The sequence below is a fragment of the Bos indicus genome, chromosome X (assembly GCF_029378745.1).
Source record: "Bos indicus isolate NIAB-ARS_2022 breed Sahiwal x Tharparkar chromosome X, NIAB-ARS_B.indTharparkar_mat_pri_1.0, whole genome shotgun sequence".
NCBI classification, from domain to species: Eukaryota; Metazoa; Chordata; class Mammalia; order Artiodactyla; family Bovidae; genus Bos; species Bos indicus.
Window position 1 is genome coordinate 103057665 of NC_091789.1, and position 22609 is coordinate 103080273.

Here is a 22609-nt window from a genome sequence, read left to right on the forward strand (position 1 = left end):
ACCTAGACAGCATATTAAAAAGCAGAGAGATTACCTTTCCAACAAAGGTCCACATAGTTAAAGCTATGATTTTTCTTGTAGTTATGTATGGATGGTAGACTTGGACTATAAGCAAGGCTGAGTGCCAGAGAATTGATGCTTTTGAACTGTGGTGTTGGAAGACACTCTTAAGAATCCCTTGGACTGCAAGGAGATCAAATCTGTCTATCCTAAAATAAATCAATCCTGAATATTCATTGGAAGGACTGATGCTGACTGAAGCTCCAGTACTTTGGCCACCTGATGCAAAGAGCTAACTCATTGGAAAACACCCTGATGATGGGAAAGACTGAAGGCAGAAGAGGAAGGGGATGGAAGAGGGCAAGAGGGTTGTATGGTATCACCAGCTCAATGGACATAAGTTTGGGGAAGCTCCAGGAGATGGTGAAGGACAGGGAAGCCTGGCATGTTGCATTCCATGGGGTCCCAAAGAATAGGACACAACTGAGGACTAAACAACAGCAACAATTAACTATAGTCACTGTACTGTATACAAGACCCTCTGAACTTATTCTTCTTATAACTGAAAGTTTATACTCATTGACTTATGTCACTGCATTTGTCCCTCCCCCTGGCTAGTGGCGACCACTATTTTATTCTCTATTTCTATAAAGTTAGTTTTTCTTTTAAGAGTCACACATAATTTATATCAGACAGTATTTGTCTTTCTCTTGGTAAATTATCTCACTTAGCATAGTTCCCTCAAGGTACATCCATTTTGTCAAAAAGGCAAGATTTTCTTCCTTCTCAAGCCTGAGTACCACATTTACTTTTATCCATTTATCTGTCAAAGGAAATTTAGATTGTTTTGATAGCTTTACTATTGGGAATAATATTGCAATGAACATAGGTGTATAGATATACATTTGAGATAAACATTTCATTTCTTTTAGATATACACCCCAAAGTGGGATAGCTGGCTCATATGGAAGTTCTATTTTTAGTTATTTTTTTTAGTTATCACGATACTGTTTTCCATAATACAGGTATCAATTTTCAGGCCTGACACCCAAGAAGGGGCAAGGGTTCCCTTTTCTCCAAATCCTTATTAACATCTGTTATCTCTTGTATTTTTTGTAATAGCTTTTATGTAATAGGTGTGAATTGATGTCATTGTGGTTTTGATATAATTTCCCTGATGTTGAACACCTTTTTATATACCTTTCAGCCATCTGATCATCTCTGGTAAATCTCTATTCAGGTCCTTTGTCTATTTTTAAATTGGAACATTTCCAGCGATCCATCTTTTTTGGCTATTGAGTTGTATGAGTTCTTTATATACTTTGTATATTAATCCCTTATCAGACATCTGGCTTGCAAATTTTTCTCCATACTGTAGGTTGCACTTTCGATTTATTAACTTCTTCTTTTGCTGTGCTTTTGATGTTTTATCCAAGAAATCATTGTTAAGAATCTCTTTACTGATGTTTTCTTCTGGCAGTTTTATGATTTCAGGTCTTACATTAAATCTTTTATCCAAGTTAATTTTTATGAGTGGTTTAAGATTGGGGCCCAGTTTATTTTTCTACATGTGAATATCCAGTTTTCTCAGTGTCATTTATTGAGGAGACTATCCATTCCCATTTTGTGCTCTTGGTGCCCTCATAAAAATTAGTTGACTGTATATATGTGGGTTTATATCTGGTCTCTTTATTCTGACCCACTGGACTAAATGCCTGGTTTTATGTCAGTACCATTCTGTTTTGATTATTAGCTTCATAATATAGCTTGAAATCAGAAGTTGTGATGTCTACAGCTTTGCTCCTCTTTCTGAAGAATGTACTGGCTATCCAGTGTCTTGTAATTCCATAAAATTTTAGGATAGTTTCATATTTCTGAGAAAAATGTCATTGGAATTTTGATAGAGATTTCACTAAATCTGTAGATAACTTTAGGCAATATGAACATATTTATTATATTAATTCATCCAATCAAAGAACATAAATATCTTTCCACTTATGCATGTCTTCTTTAATTTCTTTGATCAATGTCTTGTAGATTTTAGTGTACAGGCTTTTCATCTTCTGAGTTAAATTTGTTTCTAAATATTTTATAGTGTTGATGCTATTAATAATATTATTAATTTAATAATAATGGGATTTATTTTTAATTTCTATTTCAAATAGTTCCTTGTTAGTGTATAGAAGCACAACTGATTTTTGTGTATTGATTTTGTATCCTTAAACTTTACTAAATTCATCTACACATTCTAACAGCTTTCTATGGAGTCTTTGGGGTTTTCTGTATGTGGTAATACATTATCTACAAGCAGAGATAATTTTACTTTTTCTTTTCTAATTTGGATACCTTTTATTTCTTTCTCTTGCCTAATTTCCTTGGCTTAGAACTTGCAGCACAATGTTAAATAGATACAGATATCTTAAAAAAAGGCTTTTAACTTTGCACCATTGTGTATGATACTAGCTGTAGTTTTGTCATGTATGGCCTTTATTATGTTGCAGTACTTTTCCTCTATCCCTAACTTCCTGATGGTTTTATTATGAAAAGGTGTTGAATTTTGTCAAATGCTTTTCCTGCTTCCATTGAAATGACCATGGTGATTTAATCGTTAAGTCGTGTCCGACTCTTGGTGACCCCATGGACTGTAGCCTGCCAGGCCTCTCTGTCTGAGGGATTTTCCAGGAAAGAATACTGGAGTGGGTTGCCATTTCCTTCTCCAGGGGATCTTCCCCTCCCAGGGATCAAACATTAGTCTCCTGAATTGCAGGCAGATTCTTTACCAATTGAGCTACCAGGGAAGCTTTTTTTTTTTTTTTTTTTGTTCATTCTGTTAACATGTTATACTACATTCATTGATCTGCATGGTGAATAACCTTGCATACCAGAGATGAAATCCTACTTGATCATGGTATGTGATCCATTTAATGTACTCTTGAGCTTGTTTTGCGAGTTTTTTTTTGTGTGTGTGATGTTTGCATCTATTTTCATCAAGAATATTTTTCTATATTATTTTTCTTATAGTGCCCTTGTCTGGTTTCAGTATCAGGTTAATACTGGTCTCATAAAATGAATTTCAAAATGTTCTTCTTCTTAAATACTTTTGGAAGTTTGAGAAGGATTTGCATGGTATTATTAAAAATTCTTTCTTATTTGGTAGAATTCACCAGTGTAGCCAGAGACCGAAACCATACTTTCCCCTCTGAGTTTGAATACCTATTATCAGGTTTAATTTAACAAAAATGTGAAATATAGCCTTACTTGGACAAACTGTAGGTGGAAGAAAGTTAATATTTTTTTCTAAATAATAGAAAGGGGAGTTTGTGTTTGTTTGTTTGTTTGTTTTTTGTTACACAGTCACACAGTGGCTGATGCCTGAAAGGCAATACCAAAGAATGCTCAAACTACCACACAATTGCACTCATCTCACACGCTAGTAAAGTAATGCTCAAAATTCTCCAAGCCAGGCTTCAGCAATACATGCACCGTGAACTTCCAGATGTTCAAGCTGGTTTTAGAAAAGGCAGAGGAACCAGAGATCAAATTGCCAACATCCGCTGGATCATCAAAAAAGCAAGAGAGTTCCAGAAAAACATCTATTTCTGCTTTATTGACTATGCCAAAGCCTTTGACTGTGTGGATCACAATAAACTGTGGAAAATTCTTCAAGACATGGGAATACCGGACCACCTGACCTGTCTCTTGAGAAACCTGTATGCAGGTCAGGAAGCAACAGTTAGAACTGGACATGGAACAGCAGACTGTTTCCAAATAAGAAAAGGAGTATGTCAAGGCTGTATATTGTCACCCTGTTTATTTAACTTCTATACAGAGTACATCATGAGAAACGCTGGGCTGGAAGAAGCACAAGCTGGAATCAAGATTGCCAGGAGAAATATCAATAACCTCAGATATGCAGATGACACCACCCTTATGGCAGAAAGTGAAGAGGAACTCAAAAGCCTCTTGATGAAAGTGAAAAAGTTGGCTTAAAGCTCAACATTCAGAAAACGACGATCATGGCATCTGGTCCCAACACTTCATGGGAAATAGATGGGGAAACAGTGTCAGACTTTATTATTTTGGGCTCCAAAATCACTGCCGCTGGTGACTGCAGCCATGAAATTAAAAGACGCTTACTCCTTGGAAGGAAAGTTATGACCAACCTAGACAGCATATTGAAAAGCAGAGACATTACTTTGCCAACAAAGGTCTATCTAGTCAAGGCTATGGGTGGTCATGTATGGATGTGAGAGTTGGACTGTGAAGAAATCTGAGTGCCGAAGAATTGATGCTTTTGAATTGCGGTGTTGGAGAAGACTCTTGAGAGTCCCTTGGACTGCAAGGAGATCCAACCGGTCCATTCTGAAGGAGATCAGCCCTGGGATTTCTTTGGAAGGAATGATGCTAAAGCTGAAACTCCAGTACTTTGGCCACCTCATGTGAAGAGTTGACTCTTTGGAAAAGACTCTGATGCTGGGAGGGATTGGGGGCAGGAGGAGAAGGGGACGACAGAGGATGAGATGGCTGGATGGCATCACTGACTCGATGGACGTGAATCTGAGTGAACTTCGGGAGTTGGTGATGGACAGGGAGGCCTGGCGTGCTGCGATTCATGGGGTTGTAAAGAGTTGGACATGACTGAGTGACTGAACTGAACTGACCTGAGCCACTCTCTTAGAGATTGGGAATTAGGTCATAAATAGGTCCTGGACGTATGAAGATGTCCATTCCAGAGGAATGCACACAAGGATTAATCACTGGCCATATAATCAATAGAGAAACCTTGAAGCCTTCAGGAATGTTGCTCACCCTTGGTATCACAGAGAAAATATTTGGCTGCCTGTAGCCACTCCTGATGGGCAATGTTCCTTCTTCTGGCAGGAGCTTGGTTTCCCTTGAAGGATCATGGATCTTTTTTTTTTTCCCCAGGGAAATACATTTTGGATACATTTAGTCACCAAGGCCACTATCTCTTATAATATGATCTGGGCCCAGTTTAGGCATTTGCCCAACCCATGCCACCTGGGTTCCATCCAGACAAATACATTGCTTCTCTGAAAAGATGAGCTTCACCTAGAATTAACTCATTAAAGTTTCTAGAAAATAAATTAACATAGGCTCCTCCACCCCAAGAACTAGTCCCTACTAGGAAAACCTTTTTACCAGCTAGTTTATCAGCTGATATTAGGTGAAAGCTTCAAAAGTTGCAGTTAAGCCCTCAGATTCCAATGCCTCAGTTTCTAGATATGACCTATGGGATATCTAATGACTGACAGGCAGAGGAACTCCTAAGGGACTGGCATAAAGTGGAACAAATTAAGAAACAGGCTCAACTGATAGTTTTTGCTGTTGACAGTGCCTTGCAATCTCAGGGACCATCTCAAAAATGAAGAAATGAAGAGGAGATTCAACACCAGATTGGTGAAATCACAAAAAGGAGTCTATTTCAAATGTGGCAAGCCAGGCCACTGGGCCTGTTCCATCCAAGGGCAGGAGTCAAACCTGCCTAGCCCATGTTCATACTGTGGAAAATCAGGCCACTGAAGATGAGAATGCTCCATGTCTAGATCAGACAAAGGGGTCTCAAAACTCCAAATGGTGGCTATGGATGACTGACGGAATCCAGGGTCTTTGGGTCCCACAGAAAAGTGTACCATCTCAAGAGAAGAGCCCTGGGTAATCCTTGTTGTGGCAAATTAGAAGATCAATTTTTTAAAGTAAATATGAGAGCCACTTACTCTGTTCTAAACAACTGTGCTCAGATGGTAAGGAGTCCGCTTGCAATGTGAGAGACCTGGGTTTGATCCCTGGGTTGGGAAGATCCCCTGGAGAAAGGGAAGTCTACCCACTTTAGTGTTCTTGCCTAAAGAATTCCATGTACAGAGGAGCCTGGCCTGCTACAGTCCATGGGGGGTCACAAAAAGTCGGACACACTGAGTGACTTTCACTTCACTTCACTTCACTAAAGTGCTAAAGTCTTCCTGGTGATGGGCACTGGTGGAAATCTACACAATCAGTATTTCACCAAGTCACTTAATTACCAATTTGAGCAATATCTGATCTCACATTCTTTCTTGATAGTCCTTAATTGTCCCATTTCTTTAATGGGACAAGACCTTATAGAAGCATTTATGGACACTTCAGTGACTAGGAACAAGTTCTAATTTTTGACTACTCTGGCTAACATCCATAAATTTTCAAGTCTGAAATGGAGATATCCCAGGAAGGGACTCCCAGGCTAAGCTGATTATTACTAGGTGCAGATTATTAGTCTTTTGCCCACAGTATTCCTACTCTGCATGTTATCAAACCCAGTGGGGACAAATTGGGGATACCAAGAAGGAATGATGAACTGTTAGACAAATTGTTGTTGTTATATACTCTGCATATAAGTTAAAGAAGCAGGGTGACAATATATAGCCTTGGCATACTTCTGGTTCCCAATTTGGAACCAGTCCATTGTTTCATGTCTGATTCTAACTGCTGCTTCTTAACCTGCATACAGGTTTTGCAGGAGGCAGGCAAGGTGGTCTGGTATTCCCATCGCTTTAAGAATTTTCCACTGACCCTTGTGCTCCACACAAAGGCTTCAGCATAGTCATTGAAGCAAAAGTAGATGCTTTTCTGCAATCCCCTTGCTTTTTCTATGATCCAACAGGTGTTGGCAATTTGATCTCTGGTTCCTCTGCCTTTTCTAAATCCAGCTTGTACATCTGGAAGTTCTTGGTTCACATACTATTGAAGCCTAGCTTGAAGGATTAAGAGAATTATCTTGCCAGCATATGAAATTAGTGATATTGTGTGGTAGTTTGAATGTTCTGTTGCATTGCCCTTCTTTGGGATTGGAATGCAAGCTCATCTTTTCCAGTCCAGTGGCCACTGCTGAGTTTTCCAAGTTTACTAGCATACTGAGTGCAGCACTTTAGCAGCATTATCTTTTAGGATTTGAAATAGCTCAGCTGGAATTTCTTCACCTTCACTAGCTTTGTTCATAGTGATGCTTCCTAAGGCCCACTTGACTTGACACTCCATGAATTCTGCCTTTAGGTGTGTGACCACAACATCGTGGTTATTTGGGTCATAAAGACCTTAACCCAAGAGGACTCTACTCTGTCCATGCTGGGTTTAAAAGGGACTGTTCTCCAAAAAAGATACACAAATGGCCAGCAAGCACTTGTCATTAGGGAAATGCAAATCAAAACTACAGCAAAATACCACTTCACTCCCACTAGGGTGTCTATTAAAAACAAAACAAAACAAAACAAAACAAACCACCAGAAAACAGCAAGTGTTGGTGAGGATGTGGAGAAATCAGAACCCTCATACACTACTCGTGGGCTTGTGGGACTGTTAAACACATAATTATCATATGGCTCAGAAATTCTACTCCTACATATATCCCAAAGAATTGAAAATAGGTATTTACACAAATACTTTGTCTGACTGCTTTGCAGCCCCATGAGCTGAGGCCCACCAGGCTCCTTTGTCCATGGAATTCTCTGGGCCAGAATACTGGGGTGGGTAGACATTTCCTTCTTCAGGGGATCTTCTTCACCCAGGGATCGGGCCCTGGTCTCCCACATTGCAGGTGGATTCTTCACAGTCTGAGACACCAGGAGACATGGGTTCAATCTCTGAGCCAGCAGGACCCCTTAGCCACAGGGCAACTAAGCCCCATGTGTCGCAACTACTCGGCCTGCGCTCTATAGCCCATGTGCTGCAACATGTGAAGTCCACGTGTCACTATGTTCTACAACAATAGAAGCCACTGAAATGAGAAGCCTGTGCACCGCAACTAGAGAGTAGCCCCTGCTCTCCACAACTAGAGAAAATCCCGTGTGTGGCAATGAAGACCCAGCAAAGCCAAAAATAAATAAATGTTAAAAAAAGAGGAACTAGGTACTGATGCATGTATAAAATAGACAAACCTTAAAGACATGCTACATGAAAGAAGCCAGACACAAAAAGTTATATACATTGTATCATTCCATTTATATGAAATATCCAGAATAGACAAATAGACAAATATAAAAATAGGTAAAATAAAGACAGAAAGCAGTTTAGTGGTTGCTAGGGGCTGGGGTGAGATGGGATAGTGGCTACTTAATGGATACAAGACTTCCTTATGGAGTGATAGAATGTTCTGTAACTACAGAGGGGATGGTTGTCCAACACTGTGAATGTAATAAATGAAACTGGACTGTACACTTCAAAAAAAATAAATAAATAAAAGGGACTGTTCACTCAGCTCGCTTCTGCCATTGTGAAATAATTATTTACACTAACCTTTCTCTTCCTCCTTTGGTTATCTGCATTAAGGGAACGTAATGTAATGCAATAGTATATCTCTTCAGAATTATTCATGGTTTAACTCTTTGGATCTCACATTTAGGAAAGATCTGCTTACTATGACAATATCCAAAGTTTCAAAGGCCGGCCTCTCTCTTTCTCTCTCTCTGGAATACTTTTCCATTAACGGCTTTAAATTTTTATTTAAAATCTTAGGCTCCCAAGCTACATGGCAATTCCACTCCTATGAAAGATCCTTAGATGCACAAGAAAGGGAAATACATCTGAGCAACAAAGTCAAGCTCATTCAGTTCAGTTCAGTCACTCAGTCGTGTCTGACTCTTCACGACCCCATGGGCTGCAGCACACCAGGCCTCTCTGTCCATCACCAACTCCCAGAGTTTACTCAAACTCAAGTCCACTGAATAAGTGATGCCATCCAACTATCTCATCCTCTGTCGTCCTCTTCTCCTCCTGCCTTCAATCTTTCCCAGCATCAGGGTCTTTTCAAATGAGTAAGTTCTTTGCATCAGGTGGCAAAAGTATTAGATTTTCAACTCCAGCATCTGATCTTCCAGTGAGTAGTCAGGACTGATTTCCTTTAGGATGGACTGGTTGGATCTCTTTGCAGTCCAAGGGATTCTCAAGAGTCTTCTCCAACACCACAGTTCAAAACCATCAATTCTTTGGCACTCAACTTTCTTTATAGTCCAACTCTCACATCCATACATGATTACTGGAAAAACCATAGCCTTGACAAGATGGACCTCTGTTGGCAAAATAATGTCTCTGCTTTTTAATATGCTGTCTAAGTTGGTCATAACTTTTCTTCCAAGGAGCAAGCATCTTTTAATTTCATGGCTGCAGTCACCATTTGCAGTGATTTTGGAACCCCCCAAAATAGTCTGTCACTGTTTCCACTGTTTACCCATCTATTTGTCATGAAGTGATGGGACCAGATGCTATGATCTTAGTTTTCCTAATGTTGAGTTTTAAGACAACTTTTTCACTCTTCTCTTTCACTTTCATTAAGAGGCTCTTTAGTTCTTTGCTTTCTGCCATAAAGGTGGTGTCATCTGCATATCTGATGCAGTTTCCCAGTTTCCCCATCAATCAGTCCCTCCCATCAGGAAGCTTCCATAAGCCTCTTATCCTTGTCCATCAGAGGGCAGACAGCCTGAAAGCTACAATCACAGAAAACTAGCCAATCTGATGACATGGACTACTAGCCTTGTCTAACTCAATGAAATTATGAGCCATGCCGTGTAGGGCCACCCAAGATGGACAGGTCATGGTGGAAAGTTCTAACAAAACATGGTCCACTGGAGAAGGGGATGGCAAAACACTTCAGTATTCTTGCCTTGAGAACCCCATGAACAGTATGAAAAGTATGAAAAGGCAAGCTCATATGCTACATCAAAAAGATGAATAGAAAAAGAAAAGGGCATCCCCCCACCTGGCAAACCGAGGTGAATGGACAGGGTTTAGGACCCTCTCTCCTTGGAAAAGGCCAAAGTCTTGGAAGGTCACTGGTGTGGGGATGCCTCCAAAGCCTTGGCATTTGGCAAGTGGTAGTTTGCTGTTACCAAAACTGAGAGCATAAATCACAGGACACCCTGATTTCTGTGCTGTTTTATTTTCTGTTCACTTTAGGTATAAACAACATAGGAGGTGTCCCTTTAGTATCTGAACACTCTCCTTTAGGATGCATTCTGAAAAATTGAAAAGTGTTCAACTTGATAAGCTAAAATGTAGGAATCTCATCTCTTCCTGCAATATGGTTTGGGTTCAATACGAATTGGGGGACATGTCCACTTTGTCCCAAAATGGCTTTCTAAGTCATAATACTATTTTATTACTGCATGTATTTTGCAAGAAACTAGGAAAAATGGACCGAGGGTCCTTGTGTGCAGGCTTTTATTATGCTATACTGTAACCCTTCATTGAAAGACTCTTCAGATTTTTTTTTTTTTATTAAATAAAGAAAAGAGACCAAAACCCTAGATACTTTAGATGACAATCCCAACTTCTCCTTCCATTCCCTAGGATTGACTGTGACCTTTCCTTTTATACATAATGCCCTGTTTGTGGAACAACACATGCTAGGTCAACTAGTGGGATGGACCAAGCTATAATATCTAAAATATCACCCACTCCTGAAATAAGAGGCAATTCGCCTCATCCTGGCAAGAACCTGAGCTGCTTGGTTTGGCAGTCCAATGCAGGGGATGGTTTGCATACTCTGAGGCAATACATTGTAACCTGTCAGATACTCTATTTACCCTAGCCAAGACCACAGCAAATGCACTTTCCAGACTTAACATCCCTTAACTCCATAACTAATGTATTAATGAATAATTGATTGGCCCAGACTATCTCTCAGCTGAGCATGGAGGGATATGTGCAATCATCAGTAAAATATATTGTACCTACATCAATACCCCTGGTCAAATGCAAGATGACATCTAAAAGACATATGAACAGGCCCAACGGTTACACACTTTTGGAAACAGTAACCCCAGAGTCAACTCCATATATACTGTAATCAAAGGGGTATTATGAAGCAAAGCCTGGGCCCTAACCCCTGGTTGGACCTCTGGTTACAATAATACTTTTGCTGATTTTTGCCCCTACATTTTAAAAAATTAATTAATTTATTTTAATTGGAGGCTAATTACTTTACAATATTGCAGTGGTTTTTGCCATATATTCACATTGAATCAGCCATGGGTGTACATGTGTTCCCCATCGTGAACCCCCATCCCACTTCCCTCCCCACCCCATTCCTCAGAGTCGTCCCAGTGCACCGGCCCTGAGCACCCTGTTGCATGCATCAAACCAGGACTGGTGATCTATTTCACATATTGTAACATACACGTTTCAATTCTATTCTCTCAAATCATCCAACCCTTGCCTTCTCCCATACAGTCTAAAACTCAGTTCTTTACCTCTGTGTTTCTTTTGCTGTTTTGCATATAGGGTCATCATTACCATCTTTCTAAATTCCATATATATGTATTAATATACTGTATTGGTGTTTTACTTTCTGACTTACTTCACCCTGTATAATAGGCTCCAGTTTCATCCACCTCATTAGAACTGATTCAAATGCATTCTTTTTAATAGCTGAATCATATTCCATTGTGTACATGTACTACAACTTTCCTATCCATTCATCTGCTGATGGACAGCAAGGTTGCTTCCATGTCCTAGCTATTGTAAACAGTCCTGCGATGAACATTGGGGTACAAGTGTCTCTTTCAATTCTGGTTTCCTCGGTGTGTATGCCCAGCAGTGGGATTACTGGGTCATATGGAAGTTCTATTTCCAGTTTTCTAAGGAATCTCCACACTGTTTTCCACAGTGGCTGTTCTAGTTTTCATTCTCACCAATAGTGTAATGGGGTTGCCTTTTTCCACACCCTCTCCAGCATTTATTGTTTGTAGACTTTTGGATAGCAGCCATTCTGACCGGCGTGAGATAGTATCTCATTGTGGTTTTGATTTGCATTTCTCTAATAATGAGTGATGTTGAGCATCTTTTCATGTGTTTATTAGCCATCTATAGTCTTCTTTGGAGAAATGTCTGTTTAGTTCTTTGGCCCATTTTTTGATTGGGTCATTTATTTTTCTGGAATTGAGCTGCATGTATATTTTTGAGATTAATTTTTTGTCAGTTGCTTTATTCACTATTATTTTCTCTCATTCTGAAGGCTGTCTTTTCACCTTGCTTATAGTTTCCTTCATTGTGAAAAAGCTTTTAAGTTTAATTAGGTCCCATTTGTTTATTTTTGCTTTTATTTCCATTATTCTGGGAGGTGGGTCATAGAGGATACTGCTGTTGCTTGTTAATCTTGTTTCCTCCACGTTGCAACAATTACACATAAACATGATGATCAGGCAGAAACTCTAGCAACTGCATACTACTAAGGTTTATACTGATATCTCCATAGGACCCCTTGATCAGATAGGGAGAGAGCTTCATTCTAGGGTCAGGTAGGGATGACGGCCCCTGGCCAACTTGAGAAAGTTACAGAAGAATGATACCTTTAGCCATCAAAGTCTCAAAAGATTTTGGGAATAAACTTTTTCAGGGGGGAATAGAAGCAGGAAAGACAGGGCTGGACCCAAGAACAGTCTCTTCATACGTAGATGTTAGGCAAAAGGCAAAGCTAACCTGTTGTTTTGCTCTTAATGAGATCATAAAGCATGGAGGAATGCTGTCATAACAATAACATAAATTAGACTTTGATTACACTTTGTGACAACTGAATACAGAAGTTCAGTTCACTTCAGTTACTCAGTCGTGTCCGGCTCTTTGTGACCCCATGAATTGCAGCAAGCCAGGGCTCACTGTCCATCGCCAACTCCCGAAGTTCATCCAAACTCATGTCCATTGAGTTGATGATGTGATAAAGTCATCTCATCCTTTGTCGTCCCCTTCTCCTCCTGTCCCTAATCCTTCCCAGCATCAGAGTCTTTTCCAATGAGTCAACTCTTCGCATGAGGTGGCCAAAGTACTGGAGTTTCAGCTTTAGCATCAGTCCTGCCAAAGAACACTCAGGGCTGATCTCCTTTAGAATGGACTGGTTGGATCTCCTTGAAGTCCAAGGGACTCTCAAGAGTCTTCTCCAACACCACAGTTCAAAAGCATCAATTCTTCAGCACTTAGCTTTCTTCACAGTCCAAATTTCACATACATACATGACCACTGGAAAAATCATAACCTTGACTAGAAGGACCTTTGTTGGCAAAGTAATGTCTCTGCTTTTCAATATGCTATCTAGGTTGGTCATAACTTTCCTTCCAAGGAGTAAGCATCTTTTAATTTCATGGCTGCAGTCACCATCTGCAGTGATTTTGGAGCCCCCCAAAATACAGTCTGACACTGTTTCCACTGTTTCCCCATCTATTTCCCATGAAGTGATGGGACCAGATGCCATGATTTTAGTTTTCTGAATGTTGAGCTTTAAGGCAACGTTTTCACTCTCCTCTTTCCCTTTCATCAAGAGGCGTTTTAGTTCCTCTTCACTTTCTGCCATAAGGGTGGTGTCATCTGCATATCTGAGGTTATTGATATTTCTCCCGGCAATCTTGATTCCAGCTTGTGCTTCTTCCAGCCCAGCGTTTCTCATGATGTACTCTGCATATAAGTTAAATAAGCAGGGTGACAATATGGAGCCTTGACGTACTCCTTTTCCTATTTGGAACCAGTCTGTTGTTCCATGTCCAGTTCTAACAGTTGCTTCCTGACCTGCATACAGGTTTCTCAAGAGGCAGGTCAGGTGCTCTAGTATTCCCATCTCTTTCAGAATTTTCCACAGTTTATTGTGATCCACACAGTCAAAGGTTTTGGCATAGTCAATAAGGCAGAAACAAATGTTTTTCTGGAACTCTGTTCCTTTTTTGATGATCCAGTGGATGTTGCCAATTTGATCTCTGGTTCCTCTGCCTTTTCTAAAACCAGCTTGAACATCTGCAAGTTCACAGTTCACGTATTGCTGAAGCCTGGCTTGGAGAATTTTGAGCATTACTTTACTAGCGTGTGAGATGAGTGCAATTGTGCGGTAGTTTGAGCATTCTTTGGCATTGCCTTTCTTTGGGATTGGAATGAAAACGGACTTTTTCCAGTCCTGTGGCCACTGCTGAGTTTTCCAAATTTCCTGGCATATTCAGTGCAGCACTTTCACAGCATCATCTTCCAGGATTTGGAATAGCTCAACTGAAATTCCATCACCTCCACTAGCTTTGTTCATAGTGATGCTTTCTAAGGCCCACTTGACTTCACATTCCAGGATGTCTGGCTCTAGATGAGTAATCACACCATCGTGATTATCTTGGTCATGAAAATCTTTTTTGTACAGTTCTTCTGTGTATTCTGGCCACCTCTTCTTAATATCCTCTGCTTCTGTTAGGTCCATACCATTTCCGTCCTTTATTGAGCCCATCTTTGCATGAAATGTTCCCTTGGTATCTCTAATTTTCTTGAAGAGATCTCTAGTCTTTGCCATTCTGTTGTTTTCCTTTACTGATTTATTTTTTTGCATAGCTCGCTGAGGAAGGCTTTCTTATCTCTCCTTGCTATTCTTTGGAACTCTGCATTCAGATGCTTATATCTTTCCTTTTCTCCTTTGCTTTTTGCTTCTCTTGTTTTCACAGCTATTTGTAAGGCCTCCCCAGACAGCCATTTTGCCTTTTTGCATTTCTTTTCCATGGGGATGGTCTTGATCCCTGTCTCCTGGACAATGTCATGAACCTCCATCCATAGTTCATCAGGCACTCTGTCTATCAGATCTAATCCCTTAAATCTATTTCTCACTTCCACTTTAAAATCATAAGCGACTTGATTTAGGTCATACCTGAATGGTCTCGTGTTTTTCCCTCCTTTCTTCAATTTAAGTCTGAATTTGGCAATAAGGAGTTCATGATCTGAGCCACAGTCAGCTCCTGGTCTTGTTTTTGCTGACTGTATAGAGCTTCTCCATTTTTGGCTGCAAAGAATATAGTCAATATGATTTCAGTGTTAACTATCTGGTGATGTCCATGTGTAGAGTCTTCTCTTGTGTTGTTGGAAGAGGGTGTTTGCTATGACCAGTGCATTTTCTTGGCAAAACTCTATCAATCTTTGCCCTGCTTCATTCCATATTTCAAGGCCAAATTTGCCTCTTACCCCAGGTGTTTCTTGACTTCCTACTTTTGCATTCCAGTCCCCTATAATGAAAAGGACATCTTTTTTGGGTGTTAGCTCTAAAAGGTCTTATAGGTCTTCATAGAACCGTTCAACTTCAGCTTCTTCAGTGTTACTGGTTGGGGCATAGGCTTGGATTACTGTGATATTGAATGGTTTGCCTTGGAAACGAACAGAGATCTTTCTGTCGTTTTTGAGATTGCATCCAAGTACTGCATTTCAGGCTCTTTCGTTAACCATGATGGCTACTCCATTTCTTCTAAGGGATTCCTGCCCACAGTAGTAGATATAACGGTCATCTGTGTTAAATTCACCTATTCCAGTCCATTTTAGTTCACTGATTCCTAGAATGTCGACATTCACTCTTGCCATCTCCTGTTTGACTACTTCCAATTTGCCTTGATTCATGGACCTAACATTCCAGGTTCCTATGCAATATTGTGCTTTTCTGCATTGGACCTTGCTTCTGTCACCAGTCACATCCACAACTGAGTATTGTTTTTGCTTTGGCTCCATCCCTTCATTCTTTTTGGAGTTATTTCTCCACTGATCTCCAGTAGCATATTGGGCACCTACCGACCTGGGGAATTCCTCTTTCAGTATCCTATCATTTTGCCTTTTCATACTGTTCATGGGGTTCTCAAGGCAAGAATACTGAAGTGGATTCTGTTTCAGATGGTGAAGCATCTGTCTACAATGCAGGAGACCCGGGTTCAGTCCCTGGGTTGGGAAGATTCCCTGAAGAAGGAAATGGCAGCCCACTCCAGTATTCATGCCTGGAAAGTCCCATGGACCGAGGAGCCTGATGGGCTAAAGTCCATGGCATCGCAGAGAGTCAGACAACTTTTTCTTCCAACAAAGAATACTGAATACAGAACCCTGACCATAAAACCTATAGAGCACGGCCAAGCATGTGCAATAAAAATTCACAGGCTGTGGATGACTACTATATGACCATCTATATGTGGCATTTTACTAGTAAGAGAAAATTTAAGTGAAAATGGCTCTCAGAGCACATGTGTAGTATTTTCAGCATCAAGATGTGCACGAGTGGAAGCTAATGTAACCAGGTGCAATTGAGATCCCACCCTGATTCTCAAAAATGAATATTCTGCCCCTGATCAAAGACACTTCCCTCTATTCAAGGAAATAAAATGAAATTAAAAGAGGAGTCAGAAAATTCCTTGGTTGGCTTCTCATTCACAAGAACATCCGCATTCTTCTCCAAATGTGTACTTTCATGCCTCAATAAATTGTTTATTTGTTTCTCTCTACACCTCAACCTCTGGTTGTTGTTGTTTTTTTTTTTGTATTTCTTGGCCAAATTCTTTCAGATATGTAGAATAAGAACCAGGTCCTTTAACTTAGTCTGTCTGACGTCAATGCCATCTGGTTGTGGGCTTTTATCTGTTGGGGAGATTTTTGACTACTATCAGTAGTAGTAATCTCATTCTTGTTATTGGTTTGTTCAGATTTTCTGTTGTTCATGATTTAATCTTGGTTGGTTTTATGTTTCTAGAAAATTTTAAATTTCTTCTAAATTTTTTAATTTGTTTGTATATAATTATTCATACTTGTCTCTTATGATCCTTCGTATTTCTTGGTACCAGTTGTAATTTTTCTTTGTTGTTATAATTTTACTAATTTGAGTCTTTTTTTTTTAGTCTAGTTAAATGTACATCTATTTTATCTTTTAAAAAGACCAACTTTTAGACTTTCTGATTTTTTCTATTGTTTTTCCAGTCTCTATTTATATCTGTCCTAGCATTTATTATTTATTTATGCTAACTTTTTAATTTGTCTGTTCTTCCATTTCTAGTAACTTGATACACAATGTTATGTCATTTATTTGAGTTCCTTCTATTTTCCTTAATGTACATATTTATTACTATAAATATAGCACTGCTCACTTAGCACCTCTTACCACTGTTTTTGTTGCATGTATTTCAATTTTTGTTTATCTTAAGATATTTTTTATTTCCCTTTTGATTTTTTTCTTTGATTCATTGGTTGGTCAGGAATGTTAATTTCCACATACTTGTGAATTTTCTAGATTTTTCTCTGTTACTGATTACTGTTTTATACTATTGTAGTTGGAAATGTACTTGATATGATCTGTTTTCTTACATCAGGTAAGAGTTCTTTTGTGAACTAATAATATATGATTTATACTGGAGAATGTTCTATTTGCACTTGAGAATAAAGTGTATTGTATTGCTATTGAATAAATCATTCTCTCTATATATATTAGGTTCATTTAGTATAAAATGTCATTCAAATTCATTATTTTCTTATTGATTTTCTATCTGATGATCAATTCATTGTTCAAAGTGGGGTATGAAGTTCCCTACTATTATTGCTTTGATGTATATTTTTCCTTTAGAACTGCTAATAGTTGCTTAATGTATTTAAGTGCTCCAATATTGCTGCTGCTGCTGCTGAGTCACTTCAGTCTTGTCCGACTCTGTGCGACCCCATAGATGGCAGCCCACCTGGTTCCACCGTCCCTGAGATTCTCCAGGCAAGAACACTGGAGTGGGTTGCCATTTCCTTCTCCAATGCATGAAAGTGAAAAGTGAAAGTGAAGACGCTCAGTCTTGTCCGACCCTCAGCGACCCTATGCACTGCAGCCTTCCAGGCTCCTCCATCCATGGGATTTTCCAGACAAGAGTACTGGAGTGGAGTGCCATTGCCTTCTCTGCTCCAATATTGGGTACATACAATTTTATATCATATAGATGAATCAATCCCTTTATCATATATAGTGACATTCTTTGTCTCTTGTTATAGCTCTTGACATTCTTTGTCTCTTTTTATAGCTTTTGACATTCTTTGTCTCTTGTTATAGCTTTTGACCTAAAGTCTTTTTTGTCTGATATAAATGTAGCTACCCCTGCCTTTTTTTGTTTCCATTGGCATGAAATATCTCTTTCCACTGCTTCACTTTCAACCTGAGTGTCTTTAAATGTCAAATAAGTCTCATGTAGATGGCATTCAGTTAGGTTTTATATTTTTTACCTATTTAACTACTTTTTTACTTTTAACTGGAGAATTTAAACCATTTACAATTAAAGTAACTATTGATAGGTTAAGAGAATACTATTACCATTTTGTTAATGTTTTCTTATCGCTTTGCAGCTTTTTTTTTTTTTTTTTTAAAGCTAGTCCCATCTTTCTTTGTGAGTTGATGGCTTTTTGATTACCATGAGGTTTTCATAAAATATCTTACACAGATATAGCAGCCTATTTTAAGCTATTAACAACTTAACTTGAATTGCATATAAAAGTTGTACATATTTACTTGACCCTTCCACTTAACTTTTTTATATTCCAATTTACATTCTTTTATATTGTGTATACATTAAAATATTATAGCCACAGTTATTTTAAACACTTTTCTCTATTAACATATATATTAGAGTTCAAAGTAATTTATATAGCATTTCTGTACTAGAAGTATTTTGCCTTTGACTATATATTTACCTTTACCAGTAAATTATACACTTTTTTAATGTTTTTATATTGCTATTAGTATCCTTTCATTTCAGCTTGAAGAACTCCTTTCAGGACTTCTTGTAAGGTAGGTCTAGTAGTGATTAATTTACTCAAGTCTTGTTTGTTTAGGAAAAAAATTCTAAAAGATAACTTTTCTAGTTAAAATATTCTTGGTTGGAAGATTTTTTTTTTTTCCTTTGAGCACGTTGTGCATACCATCCCAATTTCTCCTAACCTGTCAGGTTTCTCCTCAGAAATATGCTGACAACTTTATCAGTGTTCACTTTCATATGATGAGTTTTTTCTCTTGCTATTTTGAAATTCTGTTTTTGTATTTAACATCTGAGAGCTTGATTATAATGTATCTACTTGAAGATTTCATTAGTTTGAATTTGTTTGGGAATCTCTGATCCTCATGTACCTGTATAGCCATATCTCTCCACACTTTGGGGATGTTTTAAAATATTAATTCTTTAAATAAGTTTTCTGTGTCTTGCTCACTCTGTTCTCCTGATAGGACTCTCATAACATGAATATTGTTTAATTTTATGAGGTCTAATAATTCAAGTAAGCTTTTTTAATTCTTTGTCATTGTTTTAAACATTATTTATTTAATTTTTGGCCACGCTGGGTCTTCACTGCTGCATTCAGACTTTCTCCAGTTGTGGCAAGTGGGAGCTACTCTTCATTTCAATATGAGAGCTTTTCATGGATGGTTTCTCTTATCACAGAGCATGGGCTCTAGGTGCTTGGGCTTTGGTAGTTGTGGCTTGTGGGCTCTAGACCACAGGCTCAGTAATTTTGGTGCACTGAGTTCAATTGCCCCATGCATGCGAAATCTTCTCATATCAGGAATCAAAATCATGTCCCATGCATTCACAGGTGGAACATCTGGGAACCATCAGACAGAACCACCAGGAAAGTCCCTACACTTTGCCATTCGCATTTCTTTTTTTCTCCTCTGATGGTGTAATATCAAAAGATCTGCCTTGAAGCTTGCAAATTTTTTATTCTGATTGATCGAGCCTGACTATGAAACATACTCTTGCATATTTAATTTTATTCCTAAAGTTTTTATGGTTCAAAATTCCTTTGCTATCACTTACATCTGTCCTTCAAAATTCATGTTCTTTCCATACGTCACTTTCTTCACTTCACTGAGTTGTCTATTTGCGTTCTGTTGAATCTAACTGAGCTACCTTGATATAATTAATTTTTAAAAATAGAAACATAATTAAATCACTATGTTTCAAGTGTAAATAAAAGTGACTCATTTATATATACATAAAATTTAACAGGCTAATACTTGTGCTTTGTGAGTACCAAAGTCTAAATGCCCTGTCCAAAAAATGGCATGCAGTATCTTAAATTTTTAATCCCATATAGAAAAATTGTGATAGAATTCCCACAAAATTCAGAATTAAATTGAAGAAAGTAGGGAAAACCACTAGACCACTCAGGTATGACCTACATCAAACACCTTATGATTATACAGTGGAAGTGAGAAATAGATTTAAGGGACTAGATCTGATAGAGTGCCTGAGGAATTATGGACAGAGGTTTGTGACATTGTACAGGAGACATTGGTCAAGACCATCACCAATAAAAAGAAATGCAAAAAAGCAAAATGGGCGTTTGAGGAGGCTTTACAAATAGCTGTGAAAAGAAGAGAAGCAAAAAGCAAAAGAGAAAAGGAAAGATATACCTATTTGAATGCAGAGTTCCAAAGAATAGAAGGAGATATAAGAATGCTTTCCTCAGTTATCAGTGCAAAGAAACAGTGGAAAACAATAGAATGAGAAAGCCTAGAGATCTCTTCAAGAAAATTAGAGATACAAAGGGAACATTTAATGCAAAGACAGGCTCAGTAAAGGACAAAAATGGTATGGACCTAACAGAAGTAGAAGATATTAAGAAGAGGTGGCAAGAATTCACAGAAGGACTATACCAAAAAGATCTTCACTACCCAGATAATCACAGTGGTATGATTACTCACCTAGAGCCAGACATCCTGGAATGTGAAGTCAAGTGGGCCTTAGGAAACATCACTATGAACGAAGCTAGTGGAGGTGATGGAATTCCCATTGAGCTATTTCAAATCCTGGAAGATGATGCTGTGAAAGTGCTGCTCTCAATATGCCAGCAAATTTGGAAAACTCAGCAGTGGCCACAGGTCAGTTTTCATTCCAATCTGAAAGAAAGGCAAGGTCAAACAATGCTCAAACTATCACACAATTGCACTCATCTCACACGCTAGTAAAGCAATGCTCAAAATTCTCCAAGCCAGGCTTCAACAATATGTAAACTGTGAACTTCCAAATGTTCAAGCTGGTTTTAGGAAAGGCAGAGGAACCAGAGAACAAATTGCCAACATCTGCTGGATCATCAAAAAAGCAAGAGAGTTCCAGAAAAATATCTATTTCTGCTTTGGTGACTATGCCAAAGCCTTTGACTGTGTGGATTACAATAAACTGGAAAATTCTGAAAGAGATGGGAATACCAGACCACCTTACCTTCCTCTTGAGAAACCTGTATGCAGGTCAGGAAGCAACAGTTAGAACTGGACATGGAACAACAGACTGGTTCCAAATAGGAAAAGGAGTAAGTCAAGGCTCCATATTGTCACCCTGCTTATTTAACTTATATGCAGGGTACATCATGTGAAATGCCAGGCTGAAAGAAAGCACACGCTGGAATCAAGAATGCTGGGAGAAATATCAATAACCTCAGATATGCAGATGACACCACCCTTATGGCAGAAAGTGAAGAGGAACTAAAAAGCCTCTTGATGAAAGTGAAAGTGGAGAGTGAAAAAGTTGGCTTAAAGCTCAACATTCAGAAAACGAAAATCATGGCATCTTGTCCCATCACTTCATGGGAAATAGATGGGGAAACAATGGAAACAGTGAGAGACTTTATTTTGGGGGCTCCAAAATCACTGCAGATGGTGACTGCAGGCATGGAATTAAAAGACTTGCTCCTTGAAAGAAAAGTTATGACCATTCTAGACAGCATATTAAAAAGCAGCGACAGTCCTTTGCCAACAAAGTTCCATCTAGTCAAGGCTATGGTCTTTCGAGTATTCATGTATGGATGTGAGAGTTGGACTATAAAGAAAGCTGAGTGCTGAAGAATTGATGCTTTTGAACTGTGGTGTTGGAGAAGACTCTTTGAGTCCCTTGGACTGCAAGGAGATTCAACCTGTCCATCCTAAAGGTGATCAGTCCTGGGTATTCGCTGGAAGGACTGATGTTGAAGCTGAAACTCCAATACTTTGGCTATCTGATGCGAAGAGCTGACTCATTGGAAAAGACCCTGATGCTGGGAAAGATTGAAGGCAAGGAGGAGAAAGGGACGACAGAGGATGAGATGGCTGGATGACATCACCGACTCAATGGACATGAGTTTGGGTAAACTCTGGATGTTGGTGATGGACAGGAGGCCTGGCATGCTGTGGTTCATGAAGTCAGAAAGAGTCGGACATGGCTGAGTGACTGAACTGAACTGAACTCCCACAAAATAAATCAATGGCACTACAGGTTGACACTATGTGTGTGTGTGTGTGTGTGTGTGTGTGTGTGTGTATGTGTGTATAGCTGTTGTTATTCTGTTAGTCATTCAGTGATGTCTGACTCTTTGCAACTCTGTGGGCTGTAGTCCACAAAGCTCCTCTGTCCATGGAATTCTCCAGGCAAAAATACTGGAGTGAGTAGCCTGTCCCTTCTCCAGGGTTTTTTTCTGACCCAGAGAGTGAATCTGAATTTTCTGCATTGCTGGCAGATTCTTTACCATCTGAGCCACCAGGGAAGCCCATATTGTGTGTGTGTGTGTGTGTGTGTGTGTGTGTGTGGACTTGGATTTATCATCTGTGGGACTATGTGATTCTCTGTGCTTCCTGGACTTCAGTGACTTACCTTTCTCATGTTAGACAAATTTTGGCTATTATCCCTTCAAATAATTTTTCAAGCCCTTTCTCTCTCTTCTTCTTCTTCTTCGATACCTGTAATATGTATGTTGGTTCTTTTAATGTTGTCCCAGAGGTATCAGAGACTGTGCTCATTTCTCTTCATTCTTTTTCCTTTATTGTGATCCATTGCAGTGGTTTACACCAATCTGTATTCCAGCTCACTTATCTGTT

General features: G+C 39.0%; 1 protein-coding gene across 1 annotated transcript in view; it reads right to left on the minus strand.

The window, feature by feature from the left end:
• The window catches only part of ZC3H12B (zinc finger CCCH-type containing 12B), a 605593-nt gene that overhangs the window by 233992 nt on the left and 348992 nt on the right, over positions 1 to 22609 (minus strand). Inside the window, exon 2 of the mRNA XM_070784196.1 lies at positions 20468 to 20662. The gene's annotated coding sequence lies outside the window, so the exon portion shown is untranslated. The remainder of the gene's footprint in view (positions 1 to 20467; positions 20663 to 22609) is intronic.